Consider the following 16,391-nt stretch of genomic DNA (forward strand, 5'->3'; position numbering starts at 1 on the left):
ACCAATATTGAACCGCCAGCTCGCCTCCTGCAGTTATCCCACGACCGCACACACGCCGATTGAGGAATCATGAGAGCAATCAATCAAAACAATCAAACTTTTTGTCAGTTTACACCCTCTATATCTCTCTGAGAAGTTCTGTATTTTGGCATTATTATTATTATTATTATAATTATTAGCAGTAGTAGTAGTAGTAGCCATCAGGAATGTTCTTCTTAACTGAGTAATTACATGCTTTGCCTGTCCTTTAACTGGGTGCATTAACACTAGAAGCGCCGCACCAGTGTCACCTACTAAAAACGCCGTTCAGCGGTCATTTGACCGCCTATTGTTTTGAATGGGAAGCTGCTGCTGACACTCAATGATTGCTAGATGGCGCTTTCACCCAAAGCAAATAGTTTAGCTCCAAGATCAACTTGCACTTGGACAATGCGCCATTCATTCCCACGTTGATAATCAGCGGTATCTTTTTTTTCATATCCAACTGAGAAAACCTACTAGAGTCTCTAAGGGGACAAAGGAACAGGAAAAAAACATTTTTTCTCCTCCTTTGTCCATCTAGGGGCTTCGTACTATAACAAAAAGGAAAGCTCTACTTAATTTTATATGGTATGGAGAAAATGTTATTAGTGTGTTCATTCTATTTGAAGCTTCTGAACGTCTCGGAGCAGCGATTTAGTTCTGAACTCGCTTCCGTGAAATTATCGCTAAAACAATATTAAATTTGAATAAATCAGATTTACCACAGCAGATAATAAACTATGCTATGTCATAACCGAAGCAAACACAACGAATATGTCTCGTTTCGTTCAGTGTTGCTAGGCAACGGACCACGCGCCTAATCGGTTCACTTGGCCGCGGTGTATTATAAACCTGCGGGATGTTTCACTGCTTATGTTCATGTAATAAAAGCGAGGGAAATGTGGAGGTAATGTGTGGCCACTGAATGAAAACTAAATCAAAGATTTCGGTAACTACAGTGTAACATCTGCATAGTGACACTAAACAGCTGAACAACTTCACTTTTCCGTTTACCTCTGAGAAAAAAAGCTGTATTTTGTTTGTTTATATGTTTATAAAAGTACACGAAGTAGGCGCGCGCGCACACACACACACCCCTCCCCTGAGCCCTCGGTCAACATCTAATGACCGTCGATATGCAAATGAGTCAAGACGTAGCCTAACGTGGTGTCGTGTCGGATTTCAGCGTTTTTTCAGTTACAACAAGCACGCGATGAGTCCACGTTGTTTCACTGGTTATGACATAGTGACACTAAACAGCTGAACAACTTCACTTTTCCGTTTACCTCTGAGAAAAAAAAGGTGTATTTAGTTTGTTTATATTCAGAGTAACACCTTCCAACCACCTCTCATAGTCTATTGTTAGTTTTAATGATTTGGCAGAAACTAATTATCACTACATAAGTACCCCAACACCATTGATCATGAGTTTCAGCTGAAACTAATTCTATACATGCAACAGAAAATGTAGATGCAGATTCCAAATGTATAAAGATACATGCTATATATATATATATGTGTGTATTCGATGCATGCTATATATATATGTGTGTGTATGTGTGTGTAATCGAGGCTGGCTCTATTCAGGGGCAAGAGGGGCAGCGCCCCATCAACTAAATGTCTGCACATGTTAATATATTCCTAAAATTAATATATTACAAGTTGATAAACTGATCTGGGGGAGCAGAGAAAGCCGCTGAAAAAGGGACACTACACAATAAGGTATTAGATGTCCCTCATGTCTCTGTCCCTCTGCTGTGCGTATTCATTCACAGGCTGCAGCGCGCGCGCGCGCTCACACACACACACACACACACACACACCTCCCCTGAAGCAGTTCTGAGGTGGTCAGTGATTGATGGCACGGTCGTTCGGAGGGGGTTGTGATCACACCTACAGTTCTTTTGTTCTAAGCTGTCGGTCAAATATCTCTCCACTTGAAATGGAAGCACAAAATTGAGGGGCAACATGCAAGGGATTTCAGCATCTCGACGCACAGTAGAAGCTGTTTATAAAGAAGACACTGTTTGTTTTTTTATTTTGTAATCTTTCTCGTGTTTACCTTGTACTGTACAATGTATATTCATTTTATTAATGAATTGCTGTGAATAAACTACATATGCAGTTGATTTACCAGAAAGGACTTTTCAGTTTTTGTGTGCTAAACTAAACTTCAGGGTCAAGTAATAGCGATTTTATTTGAAAAGTTTATATATATATAGGGAAAGATAAAGAAACACGCTGAAGCGGAATATATGTATATAGCATGTATCTTTATACATTTGGAATCTGCATCTACATTTTCTGTTGCATGTATAGAATTAGTTTCAGCTGAAACTCATGATCAATGGTGTTGGGGTACTTATGTAGTGATAATTAGTTTCAGCCAAATCATTAAAACTAACAATAGACTATGAGAGGTGGTTGGAAGGTGTTACTCTGAATATAAACAAACAAAATACAGCTTTTTTTCTCAGAGGTAAACAGAAAAGTGAAGTTGTTCAGCTGTTTAGTGTCACTATGTCATAACCAGTGAAACAACGTGGACTCATCGCTGTGCTTGTTGTAACTGAAAAAAACACTGAAACTGCTTCAAAGTCTTTCCTCTCCGTGACCGCTGAAATCCGACACGACACCACGCTAGGTTACATCTTGACTCATTTGCATATCGACGGTCATTAGATGTTGACCGAGGGCTCAGGGGAGGTGTGTGTGTGTGTCTGTGCGCGTGCGCACGCCTACTTCGTGTACTTTTATAAAAATTCTACATATAAACCTACAACATACAGCTTTTTTTTCTTTCTCAGAGGTAAACGGGAAAGTGAAGTTGTTCAGCTGTTTAGTGTCACTATGCAGATGTTACACTCAGTGTAGTTACTGAAATCTTTGATTTAGTTCTCATTCAGTGGCCACACTTCCACATTTCCCTCGCTTTTATTACATGAGCATAAGCAGTGAAACAATTTTATAATACACCGCAGCGAAGTGAACCACGTTACCGCCGATTAGGCGCGTGGTCCGTTGCCTAGCAACACTGAACGAAACAAGGCATAAATGTGGTGTTTACTTCGATTATGACATAGCATAGTTCATTATCTGCTGTGGTAGATCTGATTTATTTACATTCAATAATGAGGCTTTATATCCTCAGGAGGGGTCATTACATATGTAATATGTAAAACAATATTGTTTTTAGAGATAATTTCACGGAAGCTTCTAACAGAACGAACAAACTAATTAATTTTCTCAAAACCTTATAAAATTAAGTAAAGCGAAATTCCCTAAATGTCCTTATAAAATATCGCTGATTATCAACGCCAGAACGAATGGCGAATTGTCGATATTTTACGGAAGCATATATATATATATATATATATATATATATATATATATATATATATATATATATATAAACTCCATATATGGAATGAAACCTGAGATAGTTACATATACGAACTGAATGACGCATAGATAGTATGCGCGATCCTTTGCGCTATCTGCTGAAAGAAATGAGAATCGCAGGTTGAAAAAGGCAGGAAATGTCATCCTGCCGCGCAGCTGTCCGAAATTTCATGTAAATAAGTGCAAAATAGCTTTTACTGGCTTTTACTGGTGCGATTTAAAAAATTTAAGCATACAGGGTGATTAAGCACAGAACTAGGAAAAGTCATGAAAGGAGGGTCCTGGAAATTGATCGAGTGTGAAGTATTTTTTTTTTTTTACCCCCTTGCGGTCAAATGACCGCTGCTCGGCGCTTCTAGTGTTAAACAAACAACACATAACGCTTACAACTGCCAAAAAATTTTTACATTTCTGTAATTTCAGTTTATTTATTCATTTCATCAGTTATTATATAATCATTGGTTAAGAATGTTCACATAAAATGAACACATTTTTATCTGCTTTTCTGAACAAGGTCACACTGGATGGAGCAGGTGCTACAGAGTGACTGCAGTGTGCTCGCTGCTGCTGTTGGTTCTCTTGCTGACTGCCTCCACTGTGCTGTTGGTTAAGTTCAACATTCTGAATATGGAAAATAACCAGTTACAGACCAAAAACAAGGACCTGATCATAGAGAGAGACCAGCTACAGACCAGAAACCAGAACCTGACCACAGAAAGAGACCAGCTACAGACCAGAAACAAGGACCTGACCATAGAGAGAGACCAGCTACAGACCAGAAACCAGAACCTGACCACAGAAAGAGACCAGTTACAGACCAGAAACAATGGCATTCAAAACAAGTTGACCACCTTAGGTGAAGAAATATTTTATTGCTTTAGTCAATTATTTAAATTAAGGAATTATAGAACAGTACAATGTAATTTTGATTTCACATGCAATATTAGAAAACGTACTACAAAACTCTAGCCAAGTCACAAATATTCTACTTACAATCAACTGTTATTTCATTCTATACAGTATATATACACTATCGTTTAAAAGTTTGGGGTCACTATCTAACTCCATGTTTGTTCCTGATTTTTATTTCTTTCTACATTGTAAAGGAATGCTGAAGGCGTCCAAAAAATGCAATAATCTTCTTTGGACAGTTAATAGTGAGATGTTTCTGTTACTTCTGCTCTGTAAAGACTTCATAACGCCTCTAATCTCAGGTGCTGTTCATTGGTCATTATTTAGGCTGATAACTCTAAATGAACTTCTCGTCTGTGGCAGAGGTAGGTTTTGGTCTCGCCCTCCTGGGACGGTCTTCATGAGAGCCAGTTTCATTATGGTGCTTGACGGATTTTGCAAATGCACTTGACAATACTGTTCTTGCAAGAACTATTACAGAAAGGCTGACCTCTGTGTCTTAAAATAACAACTAACTGTTGTTTTTCTTGTTGTTACGTAATTACCCAATTCCATATGTGTAGTTTTATTACCTTTGAAATTCCCAGTATTGTTGTAGAATGTAGAAAATAAATCACTAAACAAAAACAAAGTAGTTTGCAAGTGACCCCAAACGTTTGAACAGTAGTGTATACATATATAACGGTGCGTGTATAACTGTTTATTTATTAACACATATTAAATAATTACTTGGATGATTTAATGAAATCCATTTTAACCTGTAGCCTTTAATTTATTAATTGAACAAGGATGGATCCTGTTCAGCTCTAGTTTTTACTATATTTCTACTGAGGAGAAAATCTGGACTGAGAGCAGACAGGACTGCAGAGAGAGAGGAGCAGACCTGGTGATCATAAACAGCAGAGAGGAACAGGTGTGTGTGTGTGTGTGTGTGTGTGTGTGTGTGTGTGTGTGTGTGTGTGTAAACCAATGTAAACTTTCCATACTGTTCTCAATGACAGGAATTCCTCCTTAAGCATGTGGTAGATGATGAAGTTTGGCTTGGCCTGAGTGACAGAGAAACAGAGGGAAAGTGGAAATGGGTGGATGGTACAAAACTGACCGCAAGCACTGGGTAAGATGCAGAAATGAATTCAGTATGCATAATCAGTCGTCTCTCTCTCTTACATAGTGTAAACAAGTAGTATCAGGCAACCAAAATAAACACCACAAGTGTTTCTTTTGAATTTGCCACTGCACCCGATGGATTAACGCATGCTAAATCTTCTATTGCATTCTTATTGGGTACCAGTACTTTATGAGACAGAAGATTAGATGCTCATGGTAATTCTAAGTAAGCACAGGAGGGTTATGGTAAATATGTGAAATTAAAAATATCTGAACAATGATTCTGATGCTCTTGCTTTTAGGTACTGGCATAAGGGGGAACCAAATGATTCACATAATAATGAGGACTGCGTCGTACTGTGGAACTTTCCAGATAAGAAGGGTTGGAATGACGTGCCGTGCGATTTTGTGATGAGGTGGATTTGTGAGATAAATGTATAAACAACTGGAAAATGCTTGCAGACATATTAAACTAAATGCAATGAAGTTGGACCAGCTGTAACTATCATGCGTGAAGCGGTTTTAACTAATGCTAAAATTCATGCAGTTTCTATAGCTCAATTTCATGTAAACCACAGACCACAGATAAACAAAGCCATGGATTTTACAGATGTCACCATTAAGACTGCGCGTGTTTTCCCGCGAGATGCCGCAATTTGGCTCGCGGGGTGCCCTGTCCTGCGAATTGGCAGAATTTAGAGGTTTAAAACGATTTAACAAGACCAAGCAGACGCCTTGCCTAAAATGTATTTCGCCAGCAAAACATAAAATAAATAGGAATGAAATGTTTAATGGTACCAATCAGATAAGACTTCATAATTACTTTGAGTGTAATTCACAAATTTATTAAATATGTTTTTATGTGTATACAGTATCTGTTTGTTCGCGCGTCTCATATGTGACATTCATATAAAATGCAGTTCATGATAAGTGTATGTTGTTAAAGTATTTGTGGATATGTATGTAGCGACGCGGCTTGCGCGAGGGGCAGAGCCGTGCATAAACTGTTCAAAACGGGCCGGGTCGTGAACCGCGACACTCCGTGTGATCATTCGGTCGCACCAGTAAAAGGTGTCAGGGCCAAAGACAACGCGCGCTGGAAAAGACATAGGCAAAGCCCAAGCCTCTGTCTGTCTAAGACACCGGCGAGAGAGTGAGGGAGAGCGACATGCATCAGTTTAGCGCGCGCTCTTGGGTTAGAACGCACAAAGCACAAACTCTATCCTAAACTAAATCCTCGGTAAGGGCATAAGCCCCGAGAGCATCTTTAGTTTTTTGTTTCCAGAATCCCGTCCATTCTATTAACATCTTGTTTCAGATCTCCACACCACACCCCCTAATAATATAGTTAGGAGAAAAATATAAATTAAGGATGTCTTGAAACATAATGCAGTAACTCTTTATTCATTTCAACACGGTAAAGGTGTTAATGTTTCGTACATTCCTTTATTAGTCCTTTCTGTTTGTGCTTAGGTTTCACTGTTTTCCATGTACATACAACGTTTGGACAACAATGTTCCGAAAGCGATATTAAATAAGGAAAATACACAATTTTGTTTCAATACAGTTTTATTAAATATAGTATTTTTTATGTTTTGCTGGCAAAATACAATTTAGGCAGAGACGTCTGCTCGGTCTTGTTAAATCGTTTTAAACTCCTCCATCAGCAAAACCGGAATTCCCCCAGCAGCAAAACCGGTTTGATAATTTCACACCTATCGTGAATAAAAGGTGAGAAGAGGAATTACAGTAACTGGGGTTCTGTGGGTGTCAGAGCGCGCTGTCGCTTTGTATTCAGCGTATAGACTAAAACAAAATCATGTTTGCTTCAGCATTGAAACCAATATTGTATTAGGCCAACTTTATTAAAGATTATTCACTTTTGTATTCTTTGTATTTGTCTTTTTGCACACACACATGGGCATCTTTAAATTTGAACAGAAAATAATAGTGGGCTGGTAGGAACGTTATTTTTCATATAACTTAAACGGCTGAATGGAGTTAAATATACACAATACATTAATTAATTAAATAATTGTGTTTGCTTTACATTTGAGCACTTTTTTATTTTAAATATATACTACCATATCATATATTTGTGTCTAATACTGTTTTATTTATATTTTACAACATTACATGCAGTTCTTAATTTACTTGCGATTGTACTTTTAAAATGTAACCTACGTATCTACAGTATAAGCATATTTAACTACTTCAGCAGTGAATAAGAAATTTGGTCGGTCTGGCTTTTGGATAAAGTTCTTATTTGATATAATTGTATTATTTAATTAATTATCTTATTATAAATGTGATTTTTATTCTCTATATTCTTTTCAAGTATAGTCCTTCAGAGCAAGCATTGTGTCAGAAGATTATTATGGAGTTAATTATGTGCCAAAATTTAACAAACAAACACAATCTGCTTTGCAAAGAAAAAAATTCGACTTTCTCACAAATGCGCCGATTGTATTTTGTCACAAATGCACCCAACCTATTTTCTCACAAATGCAATGGAGCAACTTCCTCTTCCAAAACAGCAGATGGCTCTATCGGTCAATTTACTCTATTCTCCCGAAACCTCAAACAACGTGTTTATATGGTTTACCCTTATGTACCAGAGGAATATGAGTGGGGAACAGTTTTGAGGTGTCCATTATATATCCAGACTGCCAGACATATTAACAATCCACTATCTTTAGGATAGAGCCCTGTAGGGGAATACAGTTATATCAAACCGAGGTAGAGGAAGAGAAGGTTGCTCTATTGCATTTGTGAGAAAATAGGTTGGGTGCATTTTGTGAGAAAATACGGTGGGTGCATTTGTGAGAAAATACGGTGGGTGCATTTGTGAGAAAATACGTTCGGTGCATTTGTGAGAAAATACGTTCGGCGCATTTGTGAGAAAGTTGAATTTTTTTCTTTGCAAATCGGATTGTGTTTGTTTGCAAAACGCTGCATTTGTAAGAAAGTCATTTTTTTCTTTGCAAAGCAGATTGTGTTTGTTTGCAAAACGCTGCATTTGTAAGAAAGTCGTTTTTTTCTTTGCAAAGCAGATTGTGTTTGTTTGCAAAACGCTGCATTTGTGAGAAAGTCGTTTTTTTTTCTTTGCAAAGCAGATTGTGTTTGTTTGCAACACAGAGATTACAATTGCTTTTGATGCCAGGTACCATTGGTCTTACTTAAATGAGATCTGATCAGATTGTAGACAGACGAAACAAATTAACAGTCAGGACATAATTAGACATTATTATCTGGACAATACCACTACATAAAAATGGTCTTCCTGGAGCCTCTCTCTCCAATATATTCTGTATTTTTATTAAAATTCACTGTTATGCATGATTCTTGATATATTAATGGGATTTAATTATAACAACATGAAAAAAGTTTAAGCTGATGTAACCAGCGAAGAATGGCTACTTTCACTGTTCTATGCATGACCTCAAACATTTTTTTATGCCCACTTGAAGCCAACAACTCTGTACTGAACCAACTAAATTTATTGATTTCCATTACATGAGGTATTTACTGGACGATTTTGAAGCCCGGGAATACCACGTTAAGTCTCAAAATTAATAACATTTGCTTTTAAATAGCAACTTACTAACAGGCTTATGGTCAATGAAGGGCAACTAGGACTCCTCAATGCTGTGCTGGAAAACTTTTAGCCAACTTTGTAAACTGTAGCTGGAATTCAGGTAGCAGTTTCAGTGCTTCAAGTTCTCTCTTGGAATCTGTAGGAATACAATATCAAGATGATGTAGATCGGCAGATCTCAGTTTGGGCACTTAGTAACCAAATATAAAACATATTTTAAGGGTGATATTTGCAAAAAAAAAAAGTTTTTGAACAGGAAATTGAAGTTTCTTTTCCTGTCTCAATAGGTGTAGGATCTTGTCTGGATATACAGACAGCCATGTTTCAAAAGGTTTTTGGTGCAGCTTCAAATATATTCACAATATACTGAATAATATATTGTAATTACAATATATTGAAAAATACATAAGGAATTGCTGCTTTTCATATTGAAAAATATATATCTTAACGTATGTAATTTTATAATTAACAATATACTTCATAATATATTGAATTTAATTAAATATATCAATTTCATTATATATATTTTACAATATGCTTATGCAAATGAGCCATATACAAGCCCTCAATTTTAGAGATTAAAGCCAGATATAAATGAGATGCATGAAACACAAATCAGAAATATTATAGTTTTATTTAACATATCAAAAATCCTCAATTAACAGCATACAGTTATAAGCCACAACAAACACCACCTGAGACCAGTCAGTGTCCATACTGACCTCTGTTCACCACAACATTAAAACTAGCAGGTTAATATATTTAAAAAAATATATTACAGTTTACTATTACCACTAATTTGTAAATAGAGCCCATAGAACCCTAAAAATAAATACATAAATAGAATAAACTTAAATGTGCAAAATACAATATACAGTTTTTATTGTGTAATAAATTTACAATTCACACAATATAACAGACAGCAATAAAATCCAGCAAATCAAGACACTAAATGATACAAAATGCCACACAACCTGACAAAGATACTAAGTGTCACACTGCTAAACTCAAAGTATGATTTATACAGGCGTTACACAAAGTCCACAGCATTGTGGCAATCTTCCTTTGAAAAGAATCAGTCAAAAGGGAGATAAAAAATTTAAATTTTTTATCTCCACAGTTCACAGTATGAACGCCTTCGCTAATTTAAACACCTCTGTTGTCACACACACCCGTTCCAGTACGGTCGCGAAACAGGAAGCATAAAAGGAGCCAAGATGGCGCCTCACACTCGCTCAGTCATTGAGTTTCGCCCATGTTGGTCCAGATTGTCCGTCAGCCAAATCGTGAGTACTCATTTTCTTGGGTTTGCTTTCTGATCCGAGTGTGTGTTTATAGGACGCGGGTTAAATTTGTGTTTTTCCCTTGCTCCCCTTGTGTGAGAGTCCTTAGATAAAATCGCGTGGTTATCCTGCCTATTCGCTTACTTCCGCGTTTGGGTTTACCATCCACGCTACAAAGGGCTAACTGCTAGTGCTAAAGTCTTCCGATCATCCAGGTTAGTTCGTGACAGAATGACTGAGCCACAAGCGGTAAACCCAGCGGATTATGCGCGCATCTGCGACGTGGTAGATCAGCACACCGCGCTGATCAATCAGCTGAACGGAGAGCTCGCTACTCTGCGCCGGAGCGTCCAAGACGTCGCGGCCTTGCGCCGCGAGGTGGCGGAGCTTCGGCGGGAGAACGCAGCTCTTCGCGAGGCGGTTGCTAGCGCGGCTACCTGGCCTCCCGTCGCGGCGGCCGCAGCTCCGCCCCCCCCCTTCTCCACCCTCTGATGTTTTCCTTGCTTTACCGGACAAGTGGGATGGCACAGACGGGAGATGCAGTGTGTTTCTAACTGCCCTCGATCTCGTGTTTGAGTTTAATGCCACCAAATACTCCACGGATCGAATGCGCATTGCTCTCCTCGTCTCACTGCTATCAGGGCAGGCAGCTGAGTGGGCCACGGCAGTTCTTCGTTCCGATTCAGATACCGCCCATTCATACAATGAGTTCACTCGCCAGTTAAAGCTTACTTTTGAACACCCTGCGGGCGAGGTGGAGACCGACACGAAACTGTACCATCTGCGGCAGGGTGGATTGTCCGTGAGCCGTTACACCGCGGATTTCCGTACTCTGGCAGTGCAAACCTCCTGGGGAGACGCCGCGCTCCGGACATCTTACTACGAGGGACTGGCTCATAGGATTAAAGACGAGCTAGCCGGACGAGAGCTCCCCGCCACACTGGAGGGTTTGATTCAGCTCGCCCTCCGGATCGACCAGCGCCTACTCTCTCGCCCGAAGCCAGCCCCCAGAACCCTGCCGCCAACACCCACCTTCGCCCACGCCACTGCACGACCACCGACCACCTTCACTTACACCACCCACGGGGATGTCGGATCTCAACCTCCTGCCGTGGTTGACACCGGACCCGGGGAACCCATGCAAGTAGGACGCGCCTCCCTAACCGTGGCCGAGCGTGAACGCCGTTTTCGGGAGGGACTGTGCGCCTATTGTGGGTCGGCGGCGCACCACCGAGCAATCTGTCCTCTTCGCCCGGGAAACGCGCAGGCCCGGTGAGGAGGGAGAAAGACTCACCGGGCCCCCTCCAACTCTCCTCCACGACCACTGACACCATCCCTCGTCTCACGGTTAAGGTAATCCTCCAATTTGGTCACAAACGGGTCAGAAGTACCGCGTTCATCGATTCTGGTGCCGCTGGTAACTTCATTGACTCTACCTATGCCAAAGAAATGGGGGTAAAGACCGAGGCGTTATCCCAGCCCGTTCGGATCACCTCCGTAGACGGTCGCCCCCTTTCCTCCAGTCCCATCACCACTCAGACTCAGCCTATCACCCTAATCATCGACCGACACCAAGAGCAAGTCCAGTTTCATCTCACCTCCATCTCGTCACCTCCTCTCATCCTCGGACACCCTTGGCTACTTCAACACGACCCCCTCATCTCCTGGACACAGAACCGGATCTTACAATGGGGGCCGACCTGCACCGAACTGTGCTTACAGGCATCGGCTGGGACATGTTCTAGGGAGTCCGAGGCCCCCGACGTCGACATCAACGCCATCCCCACCACCTACCGGAACCTGGCTGAAGTGTTCTGCAAGAAGCGCGCCACACACCTACCTCCTCACCGCTCCTACGACCTCGCCATAGACCTTCAGCCGGGCGCCGTTCCCCCCCGCGGCCATCTTTACTCTTTATCTTCCACCGAGACGCAGGCGATGGAGGAGTGTGTAGCCAATGCACTGCGTCAGGGTACCATCCGACCCTCCTCCTCGCCTGCTGCCGCGGGTTTTTTCTTCGTGAAGAAAAAAGGCGGGGAACTTCGCCCCTGTGTCGACTATCGGGGGCTCAACAACATCACCATAAAGAATCGTTATCCCTTGCCTCTTACCAACTCAGCCCTGGACGCCCTCTCTGGTGCCACCATTTTCACTAAGTTGGACCTTCGGAGCACCTACAACTTGGTGCGCATCAGAGAGGGTGATGAGTGGAAGACGGCCTTTATCACCCCCAACGGACACTACGAGAGCTTGGTGATCCCTTTCGGCCTCTGCAACGCCCCCGCCGCCTTCCAACACTTCATCAACGATGTCCTCCGGGACATGTTGGGGTGGTGGGTGTTTGTCTACTTGGATGACATCCTAATCTATTCACGCACCGTCGACGAGCACATCCAACACGTCAGGGCAGTTCTTAAGAGATTGCTCGCTCACCAGCTGTACTGTAAGTTGGAGAAGTGCGCTTTTCACGAGCGCTCCACCACGTTCCTGGGTTTCGTCATCTCGCCCCAGGGTGTGGCCATGGACCCGCAGAAACTGGAGGCTGTGCGTCATTGGCCCCTACCCAAGACCCTCAAGCAGCTTCAACGGTTTCTCGGGTTTGCGAACTTCTACCGTCGCTTCATCCGGGACTACAGTACAGTTGCAGCACCCCTAACTGCCCTGACCCGTCCATCTTCTCATCACTTCACCCTCAACGCCACCGCCATCTCTGCTTTCCAGAAACTCTGCCACCGATTCACCACCGCACCAATTCTTCTCCATCCAGATGCCAGCCAACCCTTCGTTGTAGAGGTGGACGCCTCGGATGTGGGCGCCGGGGCTGTTCTCTCGCAGCGAGGTCCAGACCAGAAACTACACCCATGTAGTTTCTTCTCCAAAAAGTTTGACCCCACTCAGCAGCGATACGGGGTAGGGGACCGCAAGCTGTTGGCCATAAAGTGGGCTTTGGAGGAATAGCGTCACTGGCTCCAGGGCGCCAGGGAGCCGTTCATTGTCTGGACCGATCACCAGAACCTTATCACCATCCGAAACATGAAACAACTCAACCCCAGACAGGCGCGGTGGGCCTTATTTTTTGAACAATTTGATTTCCACCTTTCCTACCGCCCGGGGTCCAAGAACACCAAGGCCGACGCCCTCTCCCGACAACACGAGGAAGACGTTCCCCGGGCGGATCCCGCGCCTGTCCTCCCAGCATCCAAAATCATCGCTCCGCTCCACTGGGATTTGGAAACGAGAGTCCGCCAGGCACAGGCCGAAGAGACCACACCGGCAGGTGTGCCGCCTGGACGACTATACGTACCACACTCCAGGAGAGTGGAGGTTCTTCAGTGGGGACATTCATCTCCACTCTCGGGTCACCCGGGCGCCCACCGCACCCTTCAGTTCATTCAGCGCGCGTTCTGGTGGCCATCTATAAGAAAGGACGTCGGCGAATTCGTCCAGGCGTGCCCTGTGTGTGCCAGGGCAAAGGATAACAACCAGCCGACGCCGGGGGAACTCCAACCACTACCTGTCCCACGTCGCCCCTGGACACACATAGCCGTCGATTTCATCACGGGCCTGCCGGTCTCCTAAGGGAAGAACACCATCATGACAATCGTGGATCGATTCTCCAAGGCCGTGCACCTGGTGGCTCTCGCCGGACTCCCATCAGCCAAAACAACAGCCGAGCTGATACTAGAACATGTAGTCCGCCTGCATGGGTTCCCGAAGGACATCGTCTCGGACAGGGGGCCCCAGTTCACTGCCCGGTTCTGGAAGGCCTTCTGCCGTCTGATCGATTCAACCTGCAGTCTATCTTCTGGATACCACCCTCAGACTAACGGTCAGACGGAGCGGACCAACCAACAACTGGAGCGCTACCTGAGATGTTTCATTGCCGATCGCCAGCGCTCCTGGGCCCGCTACCTCATCTGGGCAGAGCTGTCTCACAATCTCCATGTCTCGTCAGCTACCAACCTGAGTCCATTTGAGGTATGCCACGGTTTCCAACCTTCCATGTTCGAACACCAGGAACCGGAGGTTGACGTACCGTCGGCCCAACAGTTGGTCCGCCGGTGTCGACGGCTGTGGCGCCAAGCCAACCACGCCATCCAACAGGCCAACGCTCGCTACACCACCCAACATCGCCATCGACACCCTCCGGGACGATTGTACAATGTAGGTGACAAGGTATGGCTGTCAACGAAAAATCTTCATCTCCACACAGAGGCACGGAAACTTTCACCCCGATTCATCGGCCCATATCGCATTACCCTCCGGATCAATCCTGTCACCTACCGGCTCCAGCTGCCTGCGGCGCTCCGAATCCATCCGGTCTTCCACACCTCACAAATGAAACCCTTCACCACTTCACCTATGATTCCACCCTCCCCCCCTGCTCCTCCTCCCCGAATCATTGACGGTGGCCCTGCCTACACCGTGCGCCGGATCCTCGATTCGCGACCAAGGGGCCGGGGCACCCAGTACCTGGTTGACTGGGGAGGCTACGGTCCCGAGGAGTGATCGTGGGTTCCGTCCCGGTTCATCCTCGACCCAGAGCTCATTAGGGATTACCGTCGTCGGGTATCCTCCACCCCAGGACCGTCGGGAGTCGGTCCTGGACAGGGGGGTACTGTCACACACACCCGTTCCGCGACCGGCACTAGGACCCGGAAGTAGTACGGTCGCGAAACAGGAAGCATAAAAGGAGCCAAGATGGCGCCTCACACTCGCTCAGTCATTGAGTTTCGCCCATGTTGGTCCAGATTGTCCGTCAGCCAAATCGTGAGTACTCATTTTCTTGGGTTGCTTTCTGATCCGAGTGTGTGTTTATAGGACGCGGGTTAAATTTGTGTTTTTCCCTTGCTCCCCTTGTGTGAGAGTCCTTAGATAAAATCGCGTGGTTATCCTGCCTATTCGCTTACTTCCGCGTTTGGGTTTACCATCCACGCTACAAAGGGCTAACTGCTAGTGCTAAAGTCTTCCGATCATCCAGGTTAGTTCGTGACATCTGTAAAGTTATTCTTGCTAACCTCTGATTGACGAAGGCGTATATCATTAGCTCCAGCATGTTCCACTATCTTGGAGAACCTGTGCTGTCCTAGAGCCCTAAGATTACCTGCTATGTCCGGTGCTCTGGCTCCCGGGATACACCTAACCACTGCCGCTGGCGCCCCTAAAGGTCTAGCTAATTTCACGTGCCTCAGTATAGAGTCTCCTATAACCAGAGCTCTTTCAGGTTTCTCAGCAGGTGAATCACTGAGGAGAGTAAACCTTTTGGACACGTGAAGCGCAGAAGAGGTGTGCTCTGGTGGGTTAGCCTTAGCGTTAGCTTTGGCTGAACGAGTATGCCGCCAAGTCGTCACGCACTCGCCCCGCTGTGAGGGCTCTAATGCCGGAGTCGGGGGCTGGTTATCTGGTTACCGTGTCGATCTTTCACCTTCAGGTACCCTACAGCAGAAATGGCCTTAACTGATGCATGAGGAAAAAATGCAAAGTTCTTTACTCTGTGCATTGGACAGAAAAATGGATGTGCAAACACAGATCCTTTCAGACTTTCAGATCCTGAAGAGAATTTTTCCATTTTCTCCACACAGTTTCTATGTTCTCTGACAAGGAAGAGTCCCAGCTCTCACCTTGTTTGGTGGATAGCTCTCAACAGCAATCTCCCTTGTATAGTAACAGGTGCAAGGAATTCAAGTGGATCATACAACCCGTTAACAGTAGATAAAACTCCCCTCCGAGTGAAAGGCTTGTCATCCTTTGAAACATCAAACATGAAAGAGTCTGCTGCCACGTTCCAGGACACACCAAGACTACGTAGGATGGGATGGCCATTAGAGAAAAGCTGCAGATCTTTAATGCCCTTGGCACGATCTTCCAAAGGAAAGGCCTCAATCACATTTGGACAGTTGGAGATAATCTTGTGCAGTCTGAGATACTGCAAAAATCTCTTGTATACGTTTAAGAAGGCTGATCGCCTCTGCCTCTGTAACACAAGATTTTAGCATGTTGTCAACATAAAACTGTTTCTCCACCAGCTCTCTGGTGTCACTGCCGAAACTCTCCTAGTGTTCTTAAGCT

Source organism: Clarias gariepinus, chromosome 20, assembly GCF_024256425.1.
Source record: "Clarias gariepinus isolate MV-2021 ecotype Netherlands chromosome 20, CGAR_prim_01v2, whole genome shotgun sequence".
NCBI lineage: Eukaryota > Metazoa > Chordata > Actinopteri > Siluriformes > Clariidae > Clarias > Clarias gariepinus.